A 25,571-nucleotide genomic window follows, 5' to 3' on the forward strand; every position below is an offset into this window, starting at 1 on the left:
TCCAATGATGGCCAATGGCCACAGCCTTGAAGCTTTTCTCCCTAGCCCCCATGGCAGTGAGTCGTGGATACTGATTACTATCCAGAGACCCTGGGCCTAAGCTCCTTTCTTAGCACAATGATGATGAATTTCTGGGAGGCCTCTCCACAGTTGTAGTCACCTTGCCTATGTGCTCGCTTGCAGGATAGCCCTCACATCCAGAATTGCCTAGATGGAGTGGACGGCCATCTAGAGGATCTTGTCAGGCAAGTGACCCAGCAACCGGACTGAGGCAGTGAACTGGGGCACATCCAACAGACGTTCGGTTAACAATCTTGAAGGCCACTCTAGTTATAGGGATTACATTTAGTCTCCATTTTAATTTCCCTTTAACTTGCCATCATTTTGAGATGGTGGTTTGAATATCTTTTTCACTAACACAATAAGGTGCAACGCACACATTTATTATAGTTAGACATTATTATTCTGTAGTCTACACTGTTGATTTCAGGGAACCATACTAGAACACAATGTCCTTGCTTTATTTTGTGCTGGTTGGAGAAGATACTTTCATCCAAACTATGTAAAGCTGTTTTTCTGCATCTCTTGCAGAATGAGATAAGGCCAGTGTTTTGTTATTGTTAAAACCACCTCCATTTTTAATTCAGAGGCACTCCACCGGAGTTAACAGGGTGCTGTGGAGAGTTGTGAATTAGATGCAGCTCCACAGGCCCTGAGATAGTATGGGCTTGCATAACGAGACAGAGTTCATTCATTAATGCACTCAGGCTGGCTTCCTGAGACATTACACCAAGGTATGGGGTTTTATCATTACAACAAAGTCTGGCAGACGGGTATTCCCACAATGCTCTCACTAGTGTAGCGCATTAGTTATAGACAGGAGTAATTTTAGGATTAATCAACAAGTTTGAAATATATGTATTTTTCTTATACTTTTAATAATGCTTATAACAATGATGTGTCTCCTCTATCTAATAATCACAGTTCATGTTTTAATTACAACGATTAGACCTCAATAAACATTTGAAAATGCATTATTGTCTCATCTTTTTGTGAAACATTAGGCATGCAAAAATAACATAGGAAAGGTTTAGATCTGTTTCCCCAAATTACTTGGGAAAAGGGGTAGTCAAGTTCGAGGTTGCCAACAGCATCTATAACTCTGGAGGTTTAGGAGTTTAGATGTTATACTGTGAGCTAGACTGACCAACATTTACTGATGATATAAGAAGACTCAGTCCCTTTATTATGAAGTGTTGTTGATCTAATCGACAGGCCTACTAAATGCACACAAACCCTGTGACATGGTGCTATCAACATTTTAGGCTTGATACCTATTCAATGGGTCTCCTAAATGGTTTCTTGACCTAAGGGTCCCTTATTGCTTTTGTATGGAGACATCTGTGGAAATAAGGGATTATTCTCCTCAGTTTTAATAAGAAATACCTTTTTAAAATGATAATCCCCTACAGAGTTTCCTTTCTTTGGGTACAAATCATCAATATAGCAGCACAACCAGTGAATATTGATGTTAATTATAGGCCAGCAGTACCTGCTCATTTAAATAGACAGGGTCTTCCCAATGGCGGTGGAAATATTACAGTCGTAGTTGAGGCTTACGAAGCGTATAGGTGTTAAGCTTTTTACTCCAGGGTTACTTTTCCTGCAGTCAATGCAAATTCACGGATATTTCACACATGTACTGAGGCTGCAAATCCAGATGCATATAGACCTTATGAGTGTTTAGAAATCCTGTTAACATTCCAGGAACGTATCAAGAAGGACCCCTTGCTAACAAGGAAGGGTTACAGGGACAGGGAGCCTAATTGTGAGGTCCAGAAGCCTGTGATTCTGAATAGAATCCAAATTCCAACAAGGGGCTAATGTTCCTGTGATACAGAGGGAGGCATGGTCTCTCAAAAGGCGGAGAGTGCCTGGTTCAGCATACAGAATAGGGACAGTCAATGGGACTGTTTATGGTGCCCTCACACGTCCCTTCAAGGATTTCATGTTTCATCATAGGGCGGTGCACCTCGTCGGGCCTGCGCTGCAATGCCCTATCGGTCCCTCGAAGGGTCACTTTGGTGGAGATGTTTTAAGAGACTGCCGTATGATGAGTGTGGGTGAGGTGGTACATGACATGAAGTTATGGGGTGTGAACCGAAGGATTAAAACTGGTACGGGAGATCCTGCACTGTACTTTAATGAGGGGATTGCCCTTCCAGAGACAAAAACCTATGGCAGGTGGGTGCTACCTTAGGGTTTGAAAGGAACCCTGGTATTCAGGGTACTCAGACTGGATAAAGAAAGTCTCCTACTGTCTCAGGGGAGGTACCTAACTACAGTCACTCTTTCAAAAAAGAGTCAACATGTTTCATGCCTAAACTGGCAATAGGGATTTGTGGCGCTTCATCAGGACAAAAACAATATAAGGTGGGCAAACTATCCCTCACTGTGTTGGTGCACTGGGTGCTGCCTACTGAGTGCGTGATTTGTTTCGGGTATGACATGTGGGGAAGGAAAAACAAGGTGAAAGAGGAGAATAAAAATCCTGCTATGACAGCAAAAGACATTACATATTCGATGCTCTTTCTGTCCACCCTCAGAGTGGCAGCAAAGGGTGAAGTGTGGAGGTTCTCCACCCCGGAAGAGGTATAGGAGTGGTTGGATGCATGGTGAGTAGCAGGCGGGTCCCGCCACAGGAAGGGACCACCGGGCATGGCGGCAAAGTGTGAGACAGAGACAGAAAGGGACTCTACAAGTGACCCCCTCCAGCGGGGAGTGCCTCAGGCCCAGTCTTAAGATTGAGAGAACTTTGGGAGAAATGTTCAACAAAAACAGCAGAGACGAAATGGTATATAAATGTGAGGAAGTAATGAACTAACTTTGTGACATAATGCCGTGGCACATCCGATCCTGAGAAGCGTGCAGACTGGGTAAAAATGACAAGTTTCTATGCAATGCTAGAAGTGAGGCAGCTTTAAGAAGGGGGAGGTGGGTCGACCACGGTGGGTATGTGTTTTCTATAGCCCGCCCAAAGTCCGTCAGTTAAGTTATGGGGTGACAGGAGCTCTGTAAATTGGGGGGGTGGGTAGTTTTCGTCCCAAAGTGCAGGGTAGCTGGGAAGGAGAGTTTACTTGATTGGGGTTTTCAGTCTATTTGTTTATAGTACACTGTATTCAATGTATACTCATAACACAAATGGAGAAAAGTGAGAGGGGTATCACAGTAGTATTTAGAGCACATGTACTCACACTTGTGGCACCTAGATATGGAAGAATCAGGAACCTGAGTAATGGCAACGACGACACTGACAACCACTGATAAGCACAACCAAGCATCACAGGCACTCCACAACTCCGCCGGGCGTAACCTACAGATCTCTGTACTGAGGTGAATGTATGAGATTGTTCTTCATTCTGTCCATCAATAGTTCTTTTTGAATTTGGGCGTGACCTACTGAGCATGACTTGGAATGTCAATGGCTTAGGTAACAAAATTAAGCGTACTATGGTATTGCAGTACAATCGACGACATGCACCTGATATAGTCATGCTGCAGGAAACATATTTGATGGGTGACATATGCTAAGCACTGGATAGATTTGGATATAAAATGCTGGCCCATTCTGGGTTCACGTACGGTTCCAGGGGGGTGAGTATACTGGTCATAACAAAATTGCAGCTGGTGCCTCAGCAAACATGGCAAGATAATTTGGACAGATTTGTTGCACTCTCCGGACTATTGGAACGGCGAGTCATTAATCTTTACCCGGTATATATACCACCAAAACTGCCCTCAAACACACTGCCTGAGCTGAGTTCACTGTTGTTGCAATTGCCTAATGAGGTGCTGGTATTGGGCGGGGACCTAAACGCAGTGATGGACCCCACAGTGGATAAAATATCACACACGAGGGGTGAGGGAGGGGCTGACACCCTAAAGACGTTTGTAGAGGCGATGGGGCTGGAGGACCTCTGGCGTGAACACATCCCTCTGGCCAGACAATATACGTTCTTCTTGGGTCCACACTGTGGTTATTCCTTATTAGATTATTTCCTGTCCCATTCCGTAACAGCAGGATGCTTTCGGAGAGCGCTACAGAAGGCACGTGACCTGTCAGACCATTCATCAGTAGACGTGAGACTAATAGGCCCCACCAGAACGAATGCCCTGCCGCCTCCCATTGACCCCTGGCTCCTTAAGAATAAACAGATAAAATACAAGCTACGCAAGCACAGATACCATTACTTTCAAGATAACTTAGGTTCAGTGGATTCACCAGTTATGGTTTGGGAGGCTTATAAAGCAGTATTAAGGGGACAGGTGCAGGCACCGGCGGGAGAAAAAAGAAAGAAAATAAAATCCAGTACGATGCACTCGAAGGGGAGCTAGTACAACTAGAGACGGAGCTTGCAATCACGTTGCAGGCGGATGCATGACTTACTCACTTACAGAGACTAAAGCAACAGGAGTTACGGAACATGGCGGACGATAAAGCTAGGGAGTAGGCTAGGGCAACCCAACGAAGAATACATGAAATAGGAGATAAGGCCACTAAGCTACTTTCATGGCTCGAAAAGAGAGACAGGGAGAGGAGCTGAATACTTAGGGTGGAAAATCTGAAGGGAGATTATTGTATCACAGGTGAGTCTATAGCAAAGACTTTTGCTTCCGACTATGAGCAATTATAAAAGTCCTTGGTGACCTGCACTACTCTCGCGCAGGCAGACCGGAAAGAGCTGGAGCTAGATATCTCAAAAGAGGAGGTATGCGGGGCCATGCGCTTGTTACAATCGGGTAAGGCGGCGGGGCCAAACGGTAACCCAATAGAATTATATAAGGGCGTGGTGAGTCTGGTGGCAATATCAAAATGGGTATGCAGTTCCTAAGTGGGTCAATGTAAAAAAGGGAGGGAGAGTTTAACCACAGAACTAATAGGCAGTCCTATTGTGAAAGAAGTGAAAGGGGAATCACTCCTTTCGGAATTAGGGCCCTCACTCACACAGCCAGCTGGGTGTCATGCTTAATCATTGGGCTTGCTCCTCGTCGGGTCGGCGCTTCAATACCCGACGAGCACCCAAAGAGGGGCTCTTTGGCGGAGATCTTTTCTCCTTGCCGTAAGGTGCTCTGGTTGTAAGGGGCCTAAAAGAAGGGTATAGATGAGGTGAATATGTTGGATTTAAAACAGGTAAGGAAGTTCAAAATAGCAATTTTATTGTGGCTGGCTTCCAACCAGATTCAAATGGTAAGAGTGGCGACTACCTGATTCTATGTTCAGGATGTTGTGCTCTGCTCTAAGTGGTCAACATGTTTCCTTACTGTCTGACTGATCAAGCGGCAACTCTTCAGGAACAAATCATGCATCTTAAATCTCCACACCGTGGTACGTGGGTTAACTAACCTAGAATTACCAAGAAAAATATCTAAAGGGAAAAGATTACCTAAAGATGTGATGGACGACCTATAAAGAACCCATAACATGATTAAGCATTTACCGTAGTGACTTTCCTGTTAGGAACAACTCTCTCTCAATTACATTACTGTGACCCATCATGTGCAAACAGTGAGTGCAAGGTACCGTCATAGTAGTAATGACGTCTGTGAGTTAAAATTGGCGGGGGGATTAAAATCAAGTAAAGTTTACTGCATTAAAAAAGTAGCTTTGATGCATTAGGTCTCTATGCTTACCTAAAGGCTGAAGTAGCCTGGTCCCTTCAGTTTCCGACAGCTTCAAGACACATGAATTTAGTGTCCTGAGGAAAGAGATGTTAGAGTCCGAATTTGGAGCAAGAATTGCTAATGGTGATTACAGGCAGGTAACCCATCAAGTATCAAGCTGCCAGCCTCTACCCAGCGCTGCATGTGAGAGGGACACTGATAACGGCAATGATAATGCCTCGATCCCAAGCAAAGAACAGGGCTCCGCCCCGCTTCCGAACCCGCCGTACCACATCAAGATGATCGGTACGACCGGAGGAAATGCTGGGGTGGGGAGTATCTTTCCATGCATTTACAGGTCAAGTTGTAAAGTATCCCTTGGAAGTCTGGCGGGTCCCTACCAATGTATAGGTGGTTGATGAGGCACCCATGCTCATCTCCTCACTTAGGGTTGAGAGGTTCCACTGGAGGGCTCTGCATTAAAAAACCAGAAGGCATACTCATGATTTTGTTTGCGTTGCGAGTGGTTGACCTACCTCCACGCCGCTGGAACTGGGATGGTACCATTCACCATGCGTTCTCAATGATATAGTATGCCGGTTCCGGGGTCTGGTGGCACCACGTATGCTGCGTATGTTTGAGCAATCGCTAGAAAAGTGCAGTCTACCGAAAGATCAGCGAATAGCAATGATTGTGGTTATTCCTAAACAAGGCAAACCTCTAGAGGAGTGCGCCTCCTACAGGCAATCTCTTTGTAAATGTACAAGTGAAGGTCATGGCCAAGATCATAGCAGCTAGACTCACTAAAGTAATAACGGGACTGATACACCCGGATCAATCCCGCTTTATGCCTCTAGTTGTTGCACAGGGTTGCTCATTTAGCAACACCCCGGAGCGTCCGCGCCAAATGTGCACCAAAAGCAAGCCCGTCTGCGCCCGGCCGCGCACAGCACCAGTCATGCAGCCGGTGCAAGTACAACTACTGTCTGGAAATATGCATACAGATACTCTGGTAATCAACTATGGGCCTTAGGTGAGCGGGTAGATAGAGTTGGCAAGAAAGGATATGTTGAAGTGTGGCCTTCTCAATGTGAGGTCAGTGCCAAAGCACACCAATGAGATTCAAATGTTGTTAGAAACGCTTAATCTGGTTGCTCTGTTTATGGCAGAGACTTGGACAGATGTAGGATCAGATCTGGAGTTGGGTCAGATTTGCCCATTGGGGTATAAAGTGTTTCATAAACCTAGATCCAGAGTTAGAGGTGGAGGGGTCGGGATTATCTATAAGGAATTATGGGACATTGCACCGATGGACATTGATCAAGTGGTCGGTATGGAAATACTGGGCTTCTCCGTAAAAGATTCGGCAGGTCATTTGCTGACTGGCATGGTCTGTTATAGACCTCCGGGGGCAGTCAGAGGACAATTTCAACAAGGAGTGGTTGATGTTTTCAATAATATGGCTTTTACTCACAAACGCCTGTTAATCCTAGGAGATTTTAATCTTTGGACTAACGGGAACATGGACACAGGTTATAACAATATGCTTCAGTCATGTGCAAACATGAACCTGCTGCAATGGGTCACTGAACTGACCCATGAAGGAGGGCATGTACTAGATCTGGTCTTTGCTGGGAAAGACTCTATCATAATGGATAAATCATACCTGTAGAATGGTCAGACCACTTCCTGGTTAAGTTCAGAGTGAGGTACACTAGGGTGAACAGGCCCACTCCTAAGGGGGAAAGAAGTTTTTTAGGGACTATTGTGGAAAGCTAATGTGTCCCCCATCTTTCACGTTTAGAATTATTTTGATCCAAGCAAACAGGTGGATGAGAATTATATAGCTTTCTGCAGGTGCATAACTAGAAAGTTAGAGCAGATTGCGCCTCTTAAAGACATTAGGATAATGGGAAGACCCTCTGCTCCATGGAAAATCATAACCTGAGGAGCCATAAGTTGGCCTGTTAACAGGCAGAGAGACATTGGAGGAAGCAATACGCAGAGGATGAACAAGCTATCTGTAACGAGAAAATAGCCATCTATAAACAAGAAATTGTCACAGCCAAAGCTGAATATTTTGCTGATGTAATTCTGCAATTCAGAAAAGGGGGTGGTGATGAACAGAGTGTCTGAATTAAGCAGACCACTCTTACCCAGTCCAAAGATCAGGGCTTGATCCATCACCGTTATTTAGCTCACTGCCCCATCCCAGCTCAGAACCTGGCTATATGCAAATTAGTCTGTCCCTGGCCCAGTGCATCATGGGAACAGGGCAGACCAAACTACCAAGCCAATTCTTCACCAGAAAGGAGACAAGCTACCGGGGACCGGTTTCTGGCATTTCAGCCTCGTCTGCCCGGCTTGCTTGAATCCTGATGGAGCAGTGAGCAAGGGACTCATGTCTGAGTATACCCTGCCACACCTATAGTGGCCAAAAACGATTCAGAAAAGGGGGTGGTGATGAACAGAGTGTCTGAATTAAGCAGACCACTCTTACCCAGTCCAAAGATCAGGGCTTGATCCATCACCGTTATTTAGCTCACTGCCCCATCCCAGCTCAGAACCTGGCTATATGCAAATATATACTTTTATACTCAGATGTGAGTCCCTTGCTCATTGCACCATCAGGATTCAAGCAAGCCGAAATACTCAGATGTAATTCTGCAGTCAGGTAACAGCACCAAAAGTATTTTCAGAATAGTAAAAGACCTGGTCAGCCCTGATTGTATAAAAAACAAGATCTTGCCTACACAGGAGTTATGTGATGACTTGGCATTCTTCTTTCAAGAGATCATAAGTAAGATTGTTGAAGCTGACGGTAGATTACTTATCTGGCACTATAACGCGGGATGGTAGACAGTCATTAAATAGGGATGGGGTTAGGGACAGTGGGACTATGCCATCGAAGCAGGAAGATTTCCTGGACCACTTTGAGTTGCCCTCGGATGAGGAATTTATCAGGGTGGCTTCAGGAGTTTCATCTGGATCGCCTCTGGATCCCCTCCCTCACAAAATATGGAAGGAGCCAGGCTCCGAATTCTTTCAAGTTCTTTGCCAGTTGTGCGGGCAGTCCTTTGGTAGTGGGGTGGTTCCATCATCTTGGAAGCAGGCGATAGTAACACCCCTTCTGAAGAGACAAACCTTAGACCCCAAATGCCCAAAAAGCTACAGGCCCATTTCTCTTCTTCCTTACCCAGTGAAGATTGTGGAGCCCCTGGTGAGCAGGTCGCTGTCCCATTTCCTGGAGGTCAACAACAAGTTGGAAGATGAGCAATTTGGTTTCCGCCCGGGGCATGGGACAGAAACTGCCTTGATCACCACTTTGGACGATCTTCGATGGCATGCAGACAGGGGACAATCGGCTATTCTAATCCTGCTGGACCTGTCTGCCGCCTTCGATACGGTTAGCCATGCAATTCTTCGAGCAAGGTTAGAAGAAATGGGGGTGATAGATGTGGCTTTAAGATGGTTGCAGTCATATCTGGCCAGCAGATGGCAGGCAGTGGCCCTTCCCCCTTTTCAATCGGAATTTGTTGACACAGAGCATGGGGTACCTCAGCGTTCCTCAATCAGCCCTATTCTAGTCAATGCCTACATGAGGCTGCTGATAGGCATCATCAAGTCATTTAACATTAGGTTGGTGAACTATGCCGATGACACCCAGCTCTTTTTGTCCCTGGATCGCGACCAGGCTGGCTCTCTGGAAAATTTCCACGCATGTGTGCGAGACATGGTTAATTGGTTAAGGGACAACTCCCTGCAATTCAATAATGACAAAACAGAGATATTGCATTGTGGAGTAGGCAGAGTGTCGCCGGTTCCTCCAACCAATTTTTACCCTATCCCCACGGATGTTCCTTTGGTACCTGTGGGGACGGTGCGAAATCTGGGGGTCAGCTTTAATGATAAGCTGAACATGAATTTCATGTGAACAAGTTGGTGGGCAGCTGGCATTCTCTTATTAGAGTATTACGGAAGGTACTACCAGTGTTACCAACTCTGTACTCCAATGGTCAGAAGTGTCATTATGAGCCGCATGGACTACTGTAATGCCTTGTTACTGGAGTCTCCGAGATATTTGCTCAAGAGGCTCCAGAGACTACCGGCGGCAGCAGCAAAACTTGCCCTAATGAGACCACGTCTGTCATCTTCATCTCAGGCCTTGGCAGAGTTGCATAGGCTACAGGTGGATCAAAGGGTAGAGATTAAGTCTCTCTGCATCGTGTTTAAGTCTTTACATGGACTTGGGCCCAAACCAATAAAGCACAGGGTTGGGTGGTATGCTCCTATATGTAGCCTCCGCTCCTCAACAGCCAAGCTTGCAATCATACCCAAGACAAAGAGAGTAACTATGGGGGGGAGCATTTGGCGTGGCAGCTACTCGTTTGTGGAATAGTCTCCCCTATGAACTGAGACAGATACCGGACTTTATGTTGTTTCGGAAGAAAATTAAGACCTGGCTTTTTCCCAGAGTATAATCTTCTGCTATGATCTATAGTAGGCCCCGTTGCTAATATACGTGTATCACAGCACCAGGATGCCCGTAGGGTTACAGCGCGCTTTACAAATGTGCTTACAATACAATGCCCTGGAGGAGCACTAGGCTAAATCTACCGCCTCTATATGGGGTAAAATATGTAACCACGACCCAGCCGGAAGAGAATACCACACTGTTGTCACTCGACGCCCATATGGTGTTCGACAGCATAGAATGGCAAAATCTGCTGCGGTGCTTGAATGGTTTGACTTTGCTCCGAAGTTCCGAGCGTGTATACAGCTCTTATACACAGAGGCCCTTGCCAGGGTGTGGGTTAATGGTGCAGTGTCTAGGAGGGTGGGGATGCATAAAGGTACAAAGTAGGGATGTCCGCTCTCACCCATGCTGTTCGCACTTGCACTGGAACTTTTGTCATCATGGGTCATGACTGACCCACGGATAAGAGGTATTCTGATTGGGGGTGAGTGGGAGGAAAGAATTTGACTATATGCGGATGACATCCTCCTATACGTCAATACGCCCCACTCCACGAGCCACCGAGCACTTCTTGTATTTCAGCTGTTTTGCAGCTATTCGGGGTATCAAATAAATTGGATGGCGAAGTGCCCACTCTGTCAAACATAGGAAAGGAGTTATTGATTAAAACTAAATTAAAATATCTGGGAATGGTGATCACACAAACAGAACAGGAGTTTAGGGATGAGAACCTAGCCCTTCAGCTGAGTCGGTTAGGAAATGATGTGGCGCTGTGGGGAAAATTGCCGCTCTCACTGATGGGAAGGGCTGCCATTTTCAAAATGCTGGCACTGTCACACCCTGTATATGCCCTGCAAAACACCCCGCACAAGGTACCAAATGGATTATTTTCAGAAGATAGACTCTGAGATACGGAAACTGCTACGGGATGGTGGTAGCCCATGGATAGCGCTGAGTAAACTGCAGAATGGGCCATATGATGGAGTGTTGGCGGTCTCAGATATTCGTAAATATTAATGGGCTGCGCACTTGTTGGCAATTAATGACTGAGTATTTGCAGAAAAAAGCGAACCGGCGTACCGGGTAGATCATTGGTCGATGCGAAGAGGGGGGTATTGAAGGCCTGATACACCAAAAAATCAACCGACTGACTACTGACTCATACACAGACAACAGTGAGAGTATGGAGAGAGGAAATTTGGTTTTTGGTTTGGGAAGGTAAACTAACTGAGCGCACTCCCCTGTGGGAGAGCGACCTATTGATGGAAGTATGTGAACTTGAAGGGTTTCGAATCTGGGCACTCCTGGGCATTGACTGCTTGGGTGACATATGGAAAACACAAAAAATGATAGACTTTGAGGAATTACAGTTGGAATATCAAATGGCTAATTCAGAAAAATTCCTATACCTACAACTAGGCATGCCCTAAGGTCACACGTGAACATAGGAGAACAAATACCAGAGGCAGCCCTGCTTGAGGACAGAATATTGGTGGACCTGATACTAGACAAGGCAACCTCTCTTATCTATAAGAAAATTATGAATAATGTTCCAGACCCATTGTTAGCTCTTCGGGAAAAGTGGGAATCGGACGTGGGGATCCTAGAAGAGGATGACTGGTTGGAAGTTATACAAAGCCCTAGAGAGGTGGTCATAAGGGCACATTTTATATTGATCCATATTAGAATTATACACAGATCTTATACAACCAGATCAAGACTTTATAAAATGGGCAAATGCAATTAAAACACATGTGCAAGAGGTTGTGGGGAAGACGGCACGATCTTTAATACACTACGGCGTTGCCCAGGGGTACACCGATTCTGGATTACAATTATTGCAATAATGTCTAAGATTGTAGGACTAACTGTCCCAATGGATGCCCGTTGGCATCTTCTATGCGTCACAGGAGACCCTGTTTGGCCAAAATACATGAAACTATGGCTGATGCTGGCAGGTGTGGTAGTAAAATGAAACATTGCCAGAGCATGGGTGAAGTCGCAGCCACCAATAGTGAGATAGTTGGAACAAGACCTGGACTAGTGCTGTGCAACGGGGATCACTGTTAAAATATTGATCCCAAAACTACCAACGTACAAAAATATCAAGGTGAAAATATCGTATACAAAAATATCGTCATCCTATATATAAACAAGTTTTTACACAAATATCGATATTTAATTATCGCCTTAATAAATATCGTTAACAAATATATAGACTATAAACATATCAAAAAGGAAAATATCGAAAAATGAAAATGAAAAACAAAGACTACAAAAATATCGATAATATCGATTTACAAATATATTTATAACTTTTACAAAAAATATCGCCAATACTATTCAACATTAAATAAACACTCCTTTCAACTATCTAATAATTTGATATATTAAAACAATTAAAGTTTTATAATACCAACATATATAAATGTAATATATATTTAAAATACATATCAATAAATTATAAAAACACAAATAAATATATACATTCACAACAATTAATATATATACTCACTAACACATATTTATTAACATATACATATCATATACAACAATTTTCTAAATTATAAAATGAAATTATTAACTCAAATATTTAAATATCTACAACATAAAATATATTATAAACAACTTACAAACAACAAATATAATTACCTTATTAAAAAGTGACTCCTACCAAATTCAAAAAGCGCATCTCAACCATTGAATTTACACTACAAGACCACAAAGCAATTAAAATTTAGAACTACTTAACTAACCACCATAAAAACGATTACTTAACTTAAAGAAAATTACCGTTTATCGGCCAAACATGGAGGAAGACTGTTACTTTGCTGGAGAGAGAGAGAGAGAGAAAGACAATCTACAAAAACTACTATGGCAGATTATACAACAAGACAGATAAGAAAAAGCCTTTGTTAATTAATATAAAGTCCTCAACATCCTTAGCTTAACTCCCTAAATTATTTAAATGTCCTCTTCTTTTTAAATTAAAACTAAACTTTCTATCAACAACAGCAAAAACTATAAAATACAAATGAGATTGACTACCTTATTTAATTCAACATGATAAAAATTCATGAACTATTAAAAAAGCAAAGTTTACCTAGAAATAAAGTAACATTGTCTGATACTTTTACAAGCTTAAAAATATAAAACAAAACGAATGTATACATTTTTCATCACCGCTTCAACAGACTGCATCTACCATAGAACATCCACCAAATTAAATTCATCTACTACAAAAAGTAAGTCAGTGTAGTCAAACCACAGCCAACACAGTGCAACAACACAGGAAGACAGCAAGGCATACCAAGTAAAGGCAAAAGGAAGAAAGGAAGGCCTGGAAGTGTAACTGGGAACAGCCACACGTGCCTAAAACAACCCCACAGGAGTACACCTGCAGCACAACACACAGGGCCCATATACATACTCCATTACTGACAAACACCAGGAGGAATTTACACATATTGACTAATCTACTAACAGCAACTTTGCCTACCAAATTTAAAAATGAATTGCACTAGCATATGTACCAACAACAGAAGTGGCAAATTATTATAACTTATTAAATAACAGTCCTTTCTAACACATTAATGAAAAAAAAATAACTCCCTTTTTGGATTACTTTGAGGACACCTGGGTGGGAAAGTTACATTGTTCAGGTCACCGTAGACAACCAAAATTTCACATTCCCTGGTGGCATGTCTACGCGAGCACTATTGCACAAAAAGCAAAAACTAATAACACAGTAGAAGGATGGCATAATGCCTTCCAGGCCACAATAGGGAGAGGACAACCAACACTACACAAACTTATACAATCAATGAAAAAAGAACAAAAGGGCCTATTAGGAGGTCGGGCGGTGGCACCACCGCAGTGCTGGTGGGGCGGAAAAACACATTTTTCCACTCCTGAGCAGCGGGAAACACGTCCGCCATATTAGTATTGCAAAACATAGGTCAATACCCGTTCACTGCGGAGCGACGTGCACCGCCATCAAAGTGCGCCGCCACCGCAGTGGTGTGAGCCAATGGAGACTCACTGACGTGCGGAATGACGTCCGCCTCGCTCCACATCTTAGGATGGCCCAAACAAGCAGACGCACCGGAGTGGAGAGACCTCCCAACTAGAGACGGTGTAAACACAAAAGTGGAGCGCGATACCAGAGTCCCGGTCCACACCACTCGGTCACGACCGCCATGGACCCTGCTCTACATGTGTTCCCGGCGCAGTATCTGCTATAGCACTATCATCTCAAGGGGCAGCCGCGGACTCCGCTACAGGTACGCAACTACACAAATACAACACAAAACACACGGGCTGACACAGGGTCCAAATTCACACCAGACACCCTGCTGGGGGCATCAACACATCCACAAGGACACCCACACATGACCCACCTGCCACCAAGTCACCCCTCTTCATCCTGGATACACATCGACCGCAAACTTGCAGCAATTTCCCGGTCACTTCACCGCAGCTGTGAAGACATGCACACAATGCAGAAGGCAGGGCCAGTCCAAGGCATGGGCAGGGCACAAAGACCCCAGGGACACACCTCCCCCACCACACACCAACACACCCCATGAAGGCACAGGCCAGATGCCCATCCTGTGCACCCCAATGCACAGCAACAAGCAAGGTCAATCCACACCCTGTACCACACGACAAACAACCAGGGAGACGGCCACTGCAGGAGTAGCTGCACAGGAACACACAACACACAGCACAGTGCCAGGAAACACACACACCAAAACACCACTACACACATGGAAACCAACATGAATACAATCACCAAAGTAACACATACAAGGAACAAATATACACATGGACACACAGCCTGCATACTCACACAAACATACCACACACTCACACACAGACACCCAAAATGTCCACAGCAATGGAGCACAACAAATCAGCAATCCAAAGTGGAATGTACACAAATGGAAGGCAATGGAGACACACAACAAGCATGTGCACATCTCATCCAAGACCAGGAACACAGAACACCTCCCTCAGCCCATCAAATCACACATGACTGCTACAGTCAGTGAAGTCAAACCACAGCCAACACAGTGCAACAACACAGGGAGACAGCAAGGCATACCAAGTAAAGGCACAAGGAAGGAAGGAAGGCCTGGAAGTGTAACTGGGAACAGCCACACGTGCATTCAACAACCCCACAGGTGTACACCTGCAGCACAACACACAGGGTCCATATACATACTCCATTACTGACAAACACCAGGAGGAATTTATACACATACTCCCCTCACAACAGCAGCACACAACACCAGTTGCACACACACTGAAGGCTGCCAATACTTGCCAGTACATAGACACACAAACAAACACACACCCTGGGTGTAGCCACAAACATAACACACACACAGGGATGCCAGAACAGATGTCTGCCCAAAAACAACACACAAACACGAAACACACACATAACCCCATCAGAAACAGACACACCCTGTCAGACAAACTGTGGAAAGGCAATGGGAGTAAAGACACAACAGGAGTTCACAACCCCATCACCCAGGACCAAAACACATACAATATACCACAAAACACACAAGACGTGCACCATCACAGAACAACACTGCCACATCAAACCAACTACAGATGCACATGAAATAAAAACTGAACAAACACTGCAGGAAATGAGGGGATGAACAACAGGCAATGCCAAGGCCATATACACACAGCACTGTCTGCACAACTAGCAGTGTGTGCACACCAAGCATAACAGTCACACAAACACATGACTGACATAACCTCAACACACACAACACAAATCAGCATAGCACAAACACAACAGCACACCCAGGAATTGAAGCAATACCACAGCCAACACACATACATCCAACTCAACAACAACAGATGCACCACTCTGGTATACAAGAGTAGAACCATCTTAGCCAGAGCACTAGGCAGCACACCGAGCTGAAATGCACATGAGCAATCCTGACGGATTAATAGCACAAGAACATCACACATAAACCTTTGGGGGAATGTCCAGAGTGGAACATTTCTCTTGGCCCAAGAACTGCACCACAAAGCACAGTGTCACAAATGAAGTGATGGGGAGATACACACACATGTAAACCAAGGGTACAGCTGTCATCAAAGTGAACCGTCTTGCATGTCAGTAGTCTACATGTAAGGGGTGTACCATACACAAATAAAGGGAGTGCAGACTCACAATGGGTAGGCATAAGTGGCACACATAGGGAATGGCATTATACCACACACACCATGCCATACAGTAGGATAAAAGGCACCACGTGCCTGCAATGCATGAGAAACACAACCACAATAGCAGTGTGGAGCAGCAGGGCTGCACAGTCTACACAAACAGACTCAAGACACATGGATGATCAAACAAACACAACACTGATGTGCAAGTCACACACTCTGCACACTCACAAGTAAATAAAAAAACAAGTAGGAGTCAGACAGAAAAGCACGGACACACCAACACACTGCACAGTGCACAACAGACAACTCACACATGTGCATACAACCACATCCACAGGGCTGAACAATCCAAACAACAGGCACACAACTCCTGGGTGACACGTGTGTCTTTCACAATCCAGGGGCACACGCACATCCACACCCCCTACAAAGTCACACCCTTCACACTGCACACCTCTTGACTACACAAGCGCACACATCTCATGTAGGCCATGGGACCAGGACTAAGGGCCATCACAAGATGACCATACACATACACAGCTGGGCACACATAAAGGAATAACACACATACATGATCACATTGCCCAGCCTGCTTGCAAACCTGTGCACAGTATCACACCCTGTGCTGGCAGTTTCCCCCAACCTGACATGTGAACAATGTAGCCAACAATAGCAAACCACTAAAAAGAGAACTGCATGAAAGGTAAAATTGACACCACAGATAACACAAGTATCAGGTGTCTGAATGGACTGAAGTCCCTGTCACCCCTGTTAAAAAAGATGATGCGGCTAAAGAGCTTGGCAATGTTGAAGTGACACATAGAGCATTGGGCACAGTCAACCAAATGCACACACCAAAAGAACTTTAATCAGCAAGGACACTGACAAAACAGACAACAGGAGTAACTGTCTTTATTCACATATTGCACAGATTTGACAGTAGAACAACAGTAGAGAAGAGCAAGGCACAACATGCTGAGCATATGCAAGAGAATATGCACAGGCAAACTCTAAACAGGAAGGCCAGTGGCCAGTTCAGGGTGCAAGGCAAATACATGAGAGGCTGCACAGGGTAGAGTCCAACACAGCAGAGCAACAGGGCCAGTGTCCATGGCAGGTTGCACCGCGAGTATATGAGAGGCTGCACAGGGTAGATTCCAACACAGCAGAGCAACAGGTCCAGTGTCCATGGCAGGGTGCACAGCGTGTACATGAGAGGCTGCACAGGGGAGAGTCCAACACAGCTGAGCAACAGGGCCAGTGTCCATGGCAGGATGCCCAGCGAGTACATGAGAGGCTGCACTGGGTAGAGTCCAACACAGCAGAGCAACAGGACCAGTGTCCATGGCAGGGTGCACAGCGAGTACATGAGAGGCTGCACAGGGTAGAGTCCAACACAGCAGAGCAACAGGGCCAGTGTCCAAGGCAGGGTGCACAGCGAGTACACGAGAGGCTGCACAGGCATAGGGCAGAACAGGAAGGCCAGCCAGCATGGCAAAGTTCTGAGTGAGTACATGAGAATCTGCACAGTCAAGGGCAGAACAGGAAGGCCAGTGGGCATGGCAAAGTGCAGAGTGAGTACATGAGAAGCTGCACAGTCAAGGGCAGAACAGCAGTGAATGACAAGGCCAGTGGGCATGTCAAAGTGCAGAGTCAGGACATGAGAAGCTGCACCGTTAAGGGCAGAACAGGAAGGCCAAGGGCCATGGCAAAGTGCAGAGTGAGTAGATGAGAATCTGCACAGTCAAGGGCAGAACAGCAGTGAATGACAAGGCCAGTGGGCATGGCAAAGTGCAGAGTCAGGACATGAGAAGCTGCACAGTCAAGGGCAGAACAGCAGTGAATGACAATGCCAGTGGGCATGGCAAAGTGCAGAGTCAGGACATGAGAAGCTGCACAGTCAAGGGCAGAACAGGAAGGCCAGTGGTCATGCCAAAGTGCAGTGAGGTCAGAAGAATCTGCACAGTCAAGGGCAGAACAGTAAGGCCAGTGGGCATGGCAAAGTGCGGAGTGAATACATGAGAAGCTGCACAGTAAAGGGCAGAACAGCAGTGAATGACAAGGCCAGTGGGCATGGCAAAGTGCAGAGTCAGGACATGAGAAGCTGCACTGTGAGTGTGTTTGACTGTACCCTTCCATGGCCAGCAACACACTCAGGTGGTAAACAATGGGCAGGACTAGCACACCTGTGTGAGAGACAGGTGTGTGAGGGGGACTACCACTCACTCTTGGCTGTCAGGAGGACTTGGAGGTGGATGTGTGTCGGGGACAGCAGGACCACTTGACTGGGGAGAGAGAGGCCCAGGTGATGTAGAGCTATCAGTGGCGTGGCAAGCTGGGGGACTGTTTGGACCAGGTGGTGTAGTGGCACTTGGAGGTGGAGTCATGCAGACCTGTGACACAGTTTGGGTGGGAGAGTTTTGAGGGGTGCCTTTCCACTTCTTGGGAATTCGAAATGGCTTCCCTGTACTGGGGTTAATGGGAACTGGTGATGACATAACAGGTACACACGCAAACAGACCTGCATCAGGTGCAGATGCTGACACTCCCTCTGGTAACGTGCTGGAGCCTGCGGAACACTTTGTCTGGCTACGCCTCTGGACCACCTTCCCCTGTTTGCCAGGTGTACCCCCGACAGTGCCCTCCTTCCCCTGTTTGCCAGGTGTACCCCCTACAGTGCCCTCCTTTCTCTGTTTTACTGGGCATGGAATGGGAGTCGATGTGATGGGCGAATGTGGCTCTGAGCCCTTCCTAGGTGTACCCTTGCCATACAACACCTCCTCAGAGGGCATTAAATACGGCATGCTAGCTTTACTTGAGGTTTTAGGGACAGGAGAGTCCTTCGCTGGTGATGCCTCTGAGGCATGTGTGCCTGATGTCTGCTTCATTGCTTTTTTGGCCTTGCTCTTCCCTGACATGCTCTTGTCTTTGCATTCTGGGGTGGCTTTGCTCTTCTGTGGGATGGTGTCTGCGGGTGGGCCCGCTTGGGTTGTTTCTGCTGGGTGCTTCTTGTGCTGTATCGTGACTGTGTCGCATAGGAATTGTGGTCACTATCATCAGATGTAGCCACTGACTGGGGTGGACAAAATCCGTGGAGCAGCAATGTGTCTGTTGAAGGGCATACATCACTGGCACAAGCCAAATCTTCACCAGAAAGGAGACAAGCTTCCGGTGACCGGTTTCTGCCATTCCAGGCGTCGTCGGCCCGGCTTGCTTGAATCCTGATGGAGCAGTGAGCAAGGGACTCATGTCTGAGTATACCCTTCCACGCTTATGGTGGACAAAATGATTCAGAAAAGGGGGTGGTGATGAACAGAGTGTCTGAATTAAGCATACTCTGTCCATCACCACCCCCCTTTTTGAATCGTTTTGGCCACCACAAGTGTGGAAGGGTATGCTCAGATGTGAGTCCCTTGCTCACTGCACCATCAGGATTCAAGCAAGCCGGGCCGAAGACGGCTGTAATGTCAGAAACCGGTCCCCGGAAGCTTGTTTCCTTTCCAGTAAAGAATTGGCTTGGTAGTTTGGTCTGCCCTGTTCCCATGATGCACTGGGCCAGGGTCAGACTAATTTGCATGTAGCCAGGTTCTGAACTGGGATGGTGCAGTGAGCTAAAAAACGGTGATGGATCAAGCCCTGATCTTTTGACTGGGTAGGGGTGTTCTGCTTAATTCAGATACTCTGTCCATCACCACCCCACTTTTTGAATCGTTTTGGCCACCACAAGTGTGGAAGGGTATGCTCAGATGTGAGTCCCTTGCTCACTGCACCATCAGGATTCAAGCAAGCCGGGCCGAAGACGGCTGTAATGCCAGAAACCGGTCCCTGGAAGCTTGTTTCCTTTCCAGTAAAGAATTGGCTTGGTAGTTTGGTCTGCCCTGTTCCCATGATGCACTGGGCCAGGGTCAGACTAATTTGCATGTAGCCAGGTTCTGAACTGGGATGGTGCAGTGAGCTAAAAAACGGTGATGGATCAAGCCCTGATCTTTTGACTGGGTAGGAGTGTTCTGCTTAATTCAGATACTCTGTCCATCACCACCCCCCTTTTTGAATCGTTTTGGCCACCACAAGTGTGGAAGGGTATGCTCAGATGTGAGTCCCTTGCTCACTGCACCATCAGGATTCAAGCAAGCCGGGCCGAAGACGGCTGTAATGCCAGAAACCGGTCCCCGGAAGCTTGTTTCCTTTCCAGTAAAGAATTGGCTTGGTAGTTTGGTCTGCCCTGTTCCCATGATGCACTGGGCCAGGGTCAGACTAATTTGCATGTAGCCAGGTTCTGAACTGGGATGGTGCAGTGAGCTAAAAAACGGTGATGGATCAAGCCCTGATCTTTTGACTGGGTAGGAGTGTTCTGCTTAATTCAGATACTCTGTCCATCACCATCCCCCTTTTTGAATCGTTTTGGCCACCACAAGTGTGGAAGGGTATGCTCAGATGTGAGTCCCTTGCTCACTGCACCATCAGGATTTAAGCAAGCCGGGCCGAAGACGGCTGTAATGCCAGAAACCGGTCCCCGGAAGCTTGTTTCCTTTCCAGTAAAGAATTGGCTTGGTAGTTTGGTCTGCCCTGTTCCCATGATGCACTGGGCCAGGGTCAGACTAATTTGCATGTAGCCAGGTTCTGAACTGGGATGGTGCAGTGAGCTAAAAAACGGTGATGGATCAAGCCCTGATCTTTTGACTGGGTAGGAGTGTTCTGCTTAATTCAGATACTCTGTCCATCACCACCCCCCTTTTTGAATCGTTTTGGCCACCACAAGTGTGGAAGGGTATGCTCAGATGTGAGTCCCTTGCTCACTGCACCATCAGGATTCAAGCAAGCCGGGCCGAAGACGGCTGTAATGCCAGAATCCGGTCCCCGGAAGCTTGTTTCCTTTCCAGTAAAGAATTGGCTTGGTAGTTTGGTCTGCCCTGTTCCCATGATGCACTGGGCCAGGGTCAGACTAATTTGCATGTAGCCAGGTTCTGAACTGGGATGGTGCAGTGAGCTAAAAAACGGTGATGGATCAAGCCCTGATCTTTTGACTGGGTAGGAGTGTTCTGCTTAATTCAGATACTCTGTCCATCACCACCCCCCTTTTTGAATTGTTTTGGCCACCACAAGTGTGGAAGGGTATACTCAGACATGAGTCCCTTGCTCACTGCTCCATCAGGATTCAAGCAAGCCGGGCCGACGACGCCTGGAATGGCAGAAACCGGTCCCCGGAAGCTTGTCTCCTTTCTGGTGAAGAATTGGCTTGGTAGTTTGGTCTGCCCTGTTCCCATGATGCACTGAGCCAGGGACAGACTAATTTGCATATAGCCAGGTTCTGAGCTGGGATGGGGCAGTGAGCTAAATAACGGTGATGGATCAAGCCCTGATCTTTTGACTGGGTAGGAGTGTTCTGCTTAATTCAGATACTCTGTCCATCACCACCCCCCTTTTTGAATCGTTTTGGCCACCACAAGTGTGGAAGGGTATGCTCAGATGTGAGTCCCTTGCTCACTGCACCATCAGGATTCAAGCAAGCCGGGCCGAAGACGGCTGTAATGCCAGAAACCGGTACCCGGAAGCTTGTTTCCTTTCCAGTAAAGAATTGGCTTGGTAGTTTGGTCTGCCCTGTTCCCATGATGCACTGGGCCAGGGTCAGACTAATTTGCATGTAGCCAGGTTCTGAACTGGGATGGTGCAGTGAGCTAAAAAACGGTGATGGATCAAGCCCTGATCTTTTGACTGGGTAGGAGTGTTCTGCTTAATTCAGATACTCTGTCCATCACCACCCCCCTTTTTGAATCGTTTTGGCCACCACAAGTGTGGAAGGGTATGCTCAGATGTGAGTCCCTTGCTCACTGCACCATCAGGATTCAAGCAAGCCGGGCCGAAGACGGCTGTAATGCCAGAAACCGGTCCCCGGAAGCTTGTTTCCTTTCCAGTAAAGAATTGGCTTGGTAGTTTGGTCTGCCCTGTTCCCATGATGCACTGGGCCAGGGTCAGACTAATTTGCATGTAGCCAGGTTCTGAACTGGGATGGTGCAGTGAGCTAAAAAACGGTGATGGATCAAGCCCTGATCTTTTGACTGGGTAGGAGTGTTCTGCTTAATTCAGATACTCTGTCCATCACCACCCCCCTTTTTGAATCGTTTTGGCCACCACAAGTGTGGAAGGGTATGCTCAGATGTGAGTCCCTTGCTCACTGCACCATCAGGATTCAAGCAAGCCGGGCCGAAGACGGCTGTAATGCCAGAAACCGGTCCCCGGAAGCTTGTTTCCTTTCCAGTAAAGAATTGGCTTGGTAGTTTGGTCTGCCCTGTTCCCATGATGCACTGGGCCAGGGTCAGACTAATTTGCATGTAGCCAGGTTCTGAACTGGGATGGTGCAGTGAGCTAAAAAACAGTGATGGATCAAGCCCTGATCTTTTGACTGGGTAGGAGTGTTCTGCTTAATTCAGATACTCTGTCCATCACCATCCCCCTTTTTGAATCGTTTTGGCCACCACAAGTGTGGAAGGGTATGCTCAGATGTGAGTCCCTTGCTCACTGCACCATCAGGATTTAAGCAAGCCGGGCCGAAGACGGCTGTAATGCCAGAAACCGGTCCCCGGAAGCTTGTTTCCTTTCCAGTAAAGAATTGGCTTGGTAGTTTGGTCTGCCCTGTTCCCATGATGCACTGGGCCAGGGTCAGACTAATTTGCATGTAGCCAGGTTCTGAACTGGGATGGTGCAGTGAGCTAAAAAACGGTGATGGATCAAGCCCTGATCTTTTGACTGGGTAGGGGTGTTCTGCTTAATTCAGATACTCTGTCCATCACCACCCCCCTTTTTGAATCGTTTTGGCCACCACAAGTGTGGAAGGGTATACTCAGACATGAGTCCCTTGCTCACTGCTCCATCAGGATTCAAGCAAGCCGGGCCGACGACGCCTGGAATGGCAGAAACCGGTCCCCGGAAGCTTGTCTCCTTTCTGGTGAAGAATTGGCTTGGTAGTTTGGTCTGCCCTGTTCCCATGATGCACTGGGCCAGGGTCAGACTAATTTGCATGTAGCCAGGTTCTGAACTGGGATGGTGCAGTGAGCTAAAAAACGGTGATGGATCAAGCCCTGATCTTTTGACTGGGTAGGAGTGTTCTGCTTAATTCAGATACTCTGTCCATCACCACCCCCCTTTTTGAATCGTTTTGGCCACCACAAGTGTGGAAGGGTATGCTCAGATGTGAGTCCCTTGCTCACTGCACCATCAGGATTCAAGCAAGCCGGGCCGAAGACGGCTGTAATGCCAGAAACCGCTTCCCGGAAGCTTGTTTCATTTCCAGTAAAGAATTGGCTTGGTAGTTTGGTCTGCCCTGTTCCCATGATGCACTGGGCCAGGGTCAGACTAATTTGCATGTAGCCAGGTTCTGAACTGGGATGGTGCAGTGAGCTAAAAAACGGTGATGGATCAAGCCCTGATCTTTTGACTGGGTAGGAGTGTTCTGCTTAATTCAGATACTCTGTCCATCACCACCCCCCTTTTTGAATCGTTTTGGCCACCACAAGTGTGGAAGGGTATGCTCAGATGTGAGTCCCTTGCTCACTGCACCATCAGGATTCAAGCAAGCCGGGCCGAAGACGGCTGTAATGCCAGAAACCGGTCCCCGGAAGCTTGTTTCCTTTCCAGTAAAGAATTGGCTTGGTAGTTTGGTCTGCCCTGTTCCCATGATGCACTGGGCCAGGGTCAGACTAATTTGCATGTAGCCAGGTTCTGAACTGGGATGGTGCAGTGAGCTAAAAAACGGTGATGGATCAAGCCCTGATCTTTTGACTGGGTAGGAGTGTTCTGCTTAATTCAGATACTCTGTCCATCACCACCCCCCTTTTTGAATCGTTTTGGCCACCACAAGTGTGGAAGGGTATGCTCAGATGTGAGTCCCTTGCTCACTGCACCATCAGGATTCAAGCAAGCCGGGCCGAAGACGGCTGTAATGCCAGAAACCGGTCCCCGGAAGCTTGTTTCCTTTCCAGTAAAGAATTGGCTTGGTAGTTTGGTCTGCCCTGTTCCCATGATGCACTGGGCCAGGGTCAGACTAATTTGCATGTAGCCAGGTTCTGAACTGGGATGGTGCAGTGAGCTAAAAAACGGTGATGGATCAAGCCCTGATCTTTTGACTGGGTAGGAGTGTTCTGCTTAATTCAGATACTCTGTCCATCACCACCCCCCTTTTTGAATCGTTTTGGCCACCACAAGTGTGGAAGGGTATGCTCAGATGTGAGTCCCTTGCTCACTGCACCATCAGGATTCAAGCAAGTCGGGCCGAAGACGGCTGTAATGCCAGAAACCGGTCCCCGGAAGCTTGTTTCCTTTCCAGTAAAGAATTGGCTTGGTAGTTTGGTCTGCCCGTTCCCATGATGCACTGGGCCAGGGTCAGACTAATTCGCATGTAGCCAGGTTCTGAACTGGGATGGTGCAGTGAGCTAAAAAACGGTGATGGATCAAGCCCTGATCTTTTGACTGGGTAGGAGTGTTCTGCTTAATTCAGATACTCTGTCCATCACCACCCCCCTTTTTGAATCGTTTTGGCCACCACAAGTGTGGAAGGGTATGCTCAGATGTGAGTCCCTTGCTCACTGCACCATCAGGATTCAAGCAAGCCGGGCCGAAGACGGCTGTAATGCCAGAAACCTGTCCCCGGAAGCTTGTTTCCTTTCCAGTAAAGAATTGGCTTGGTAGTTTGGTCTGCCCTGTTCCCATGATGCACTGGGCCAGGGTCAGACTAATTTGCATGTAGCCAGGTTCTGAACTGGGATGGTGCAGTAAGCTAAAAAACGGTGATGGATCAAGCCCTGATCTTTTGACTGGGTAGGAGTGTTCTGCTTAATTCAGATACTCTGTCCATCACCACCCCCCTTTTTGAATCGTTTTGGCCACCACAAGTGTGGAAGGGTATGCTCAGATGTGAGTCCCTTGTTCACTGCATCATCAGGATTCAAGCAAGCCGGGCCGAAGACGGCTGTAATGCCAGAAACCGGTCCCCGGAAGCTTGTTTCCTTTCCAGTAAAGAATTGGCTTGGTAGTTTGGTCTGCCCTGTTCCCATGATGCACTGGGCCAGGGTCAGACTAATTTGCATGTAGCCAGGTTCTGAACTGGGATGGTGCAGTGAGCTAAAAAACGGTGATGGATCAAGCCCTGATCTTTTGACTGGGTAGGAGTGTTCTGCTTAATTCAGATACTCTGTCCATCACCACCCCCCTTTTTGAATCCCCGTGACTGGTGATTGGC

Source organism: Lissotriton helveticus, chromosome 4_1 (assembly GCF_964261635.1).
Source record: "Lissotriton helveticus chromosome 4_1, aLisHel1.1, whole genome shotgun sequence".
NCBI lineage: Eukaryota > Metazoa > Chordata > Amphibia > Caudata > Salamandridae > Lissotriton > Lissotriton helveticus.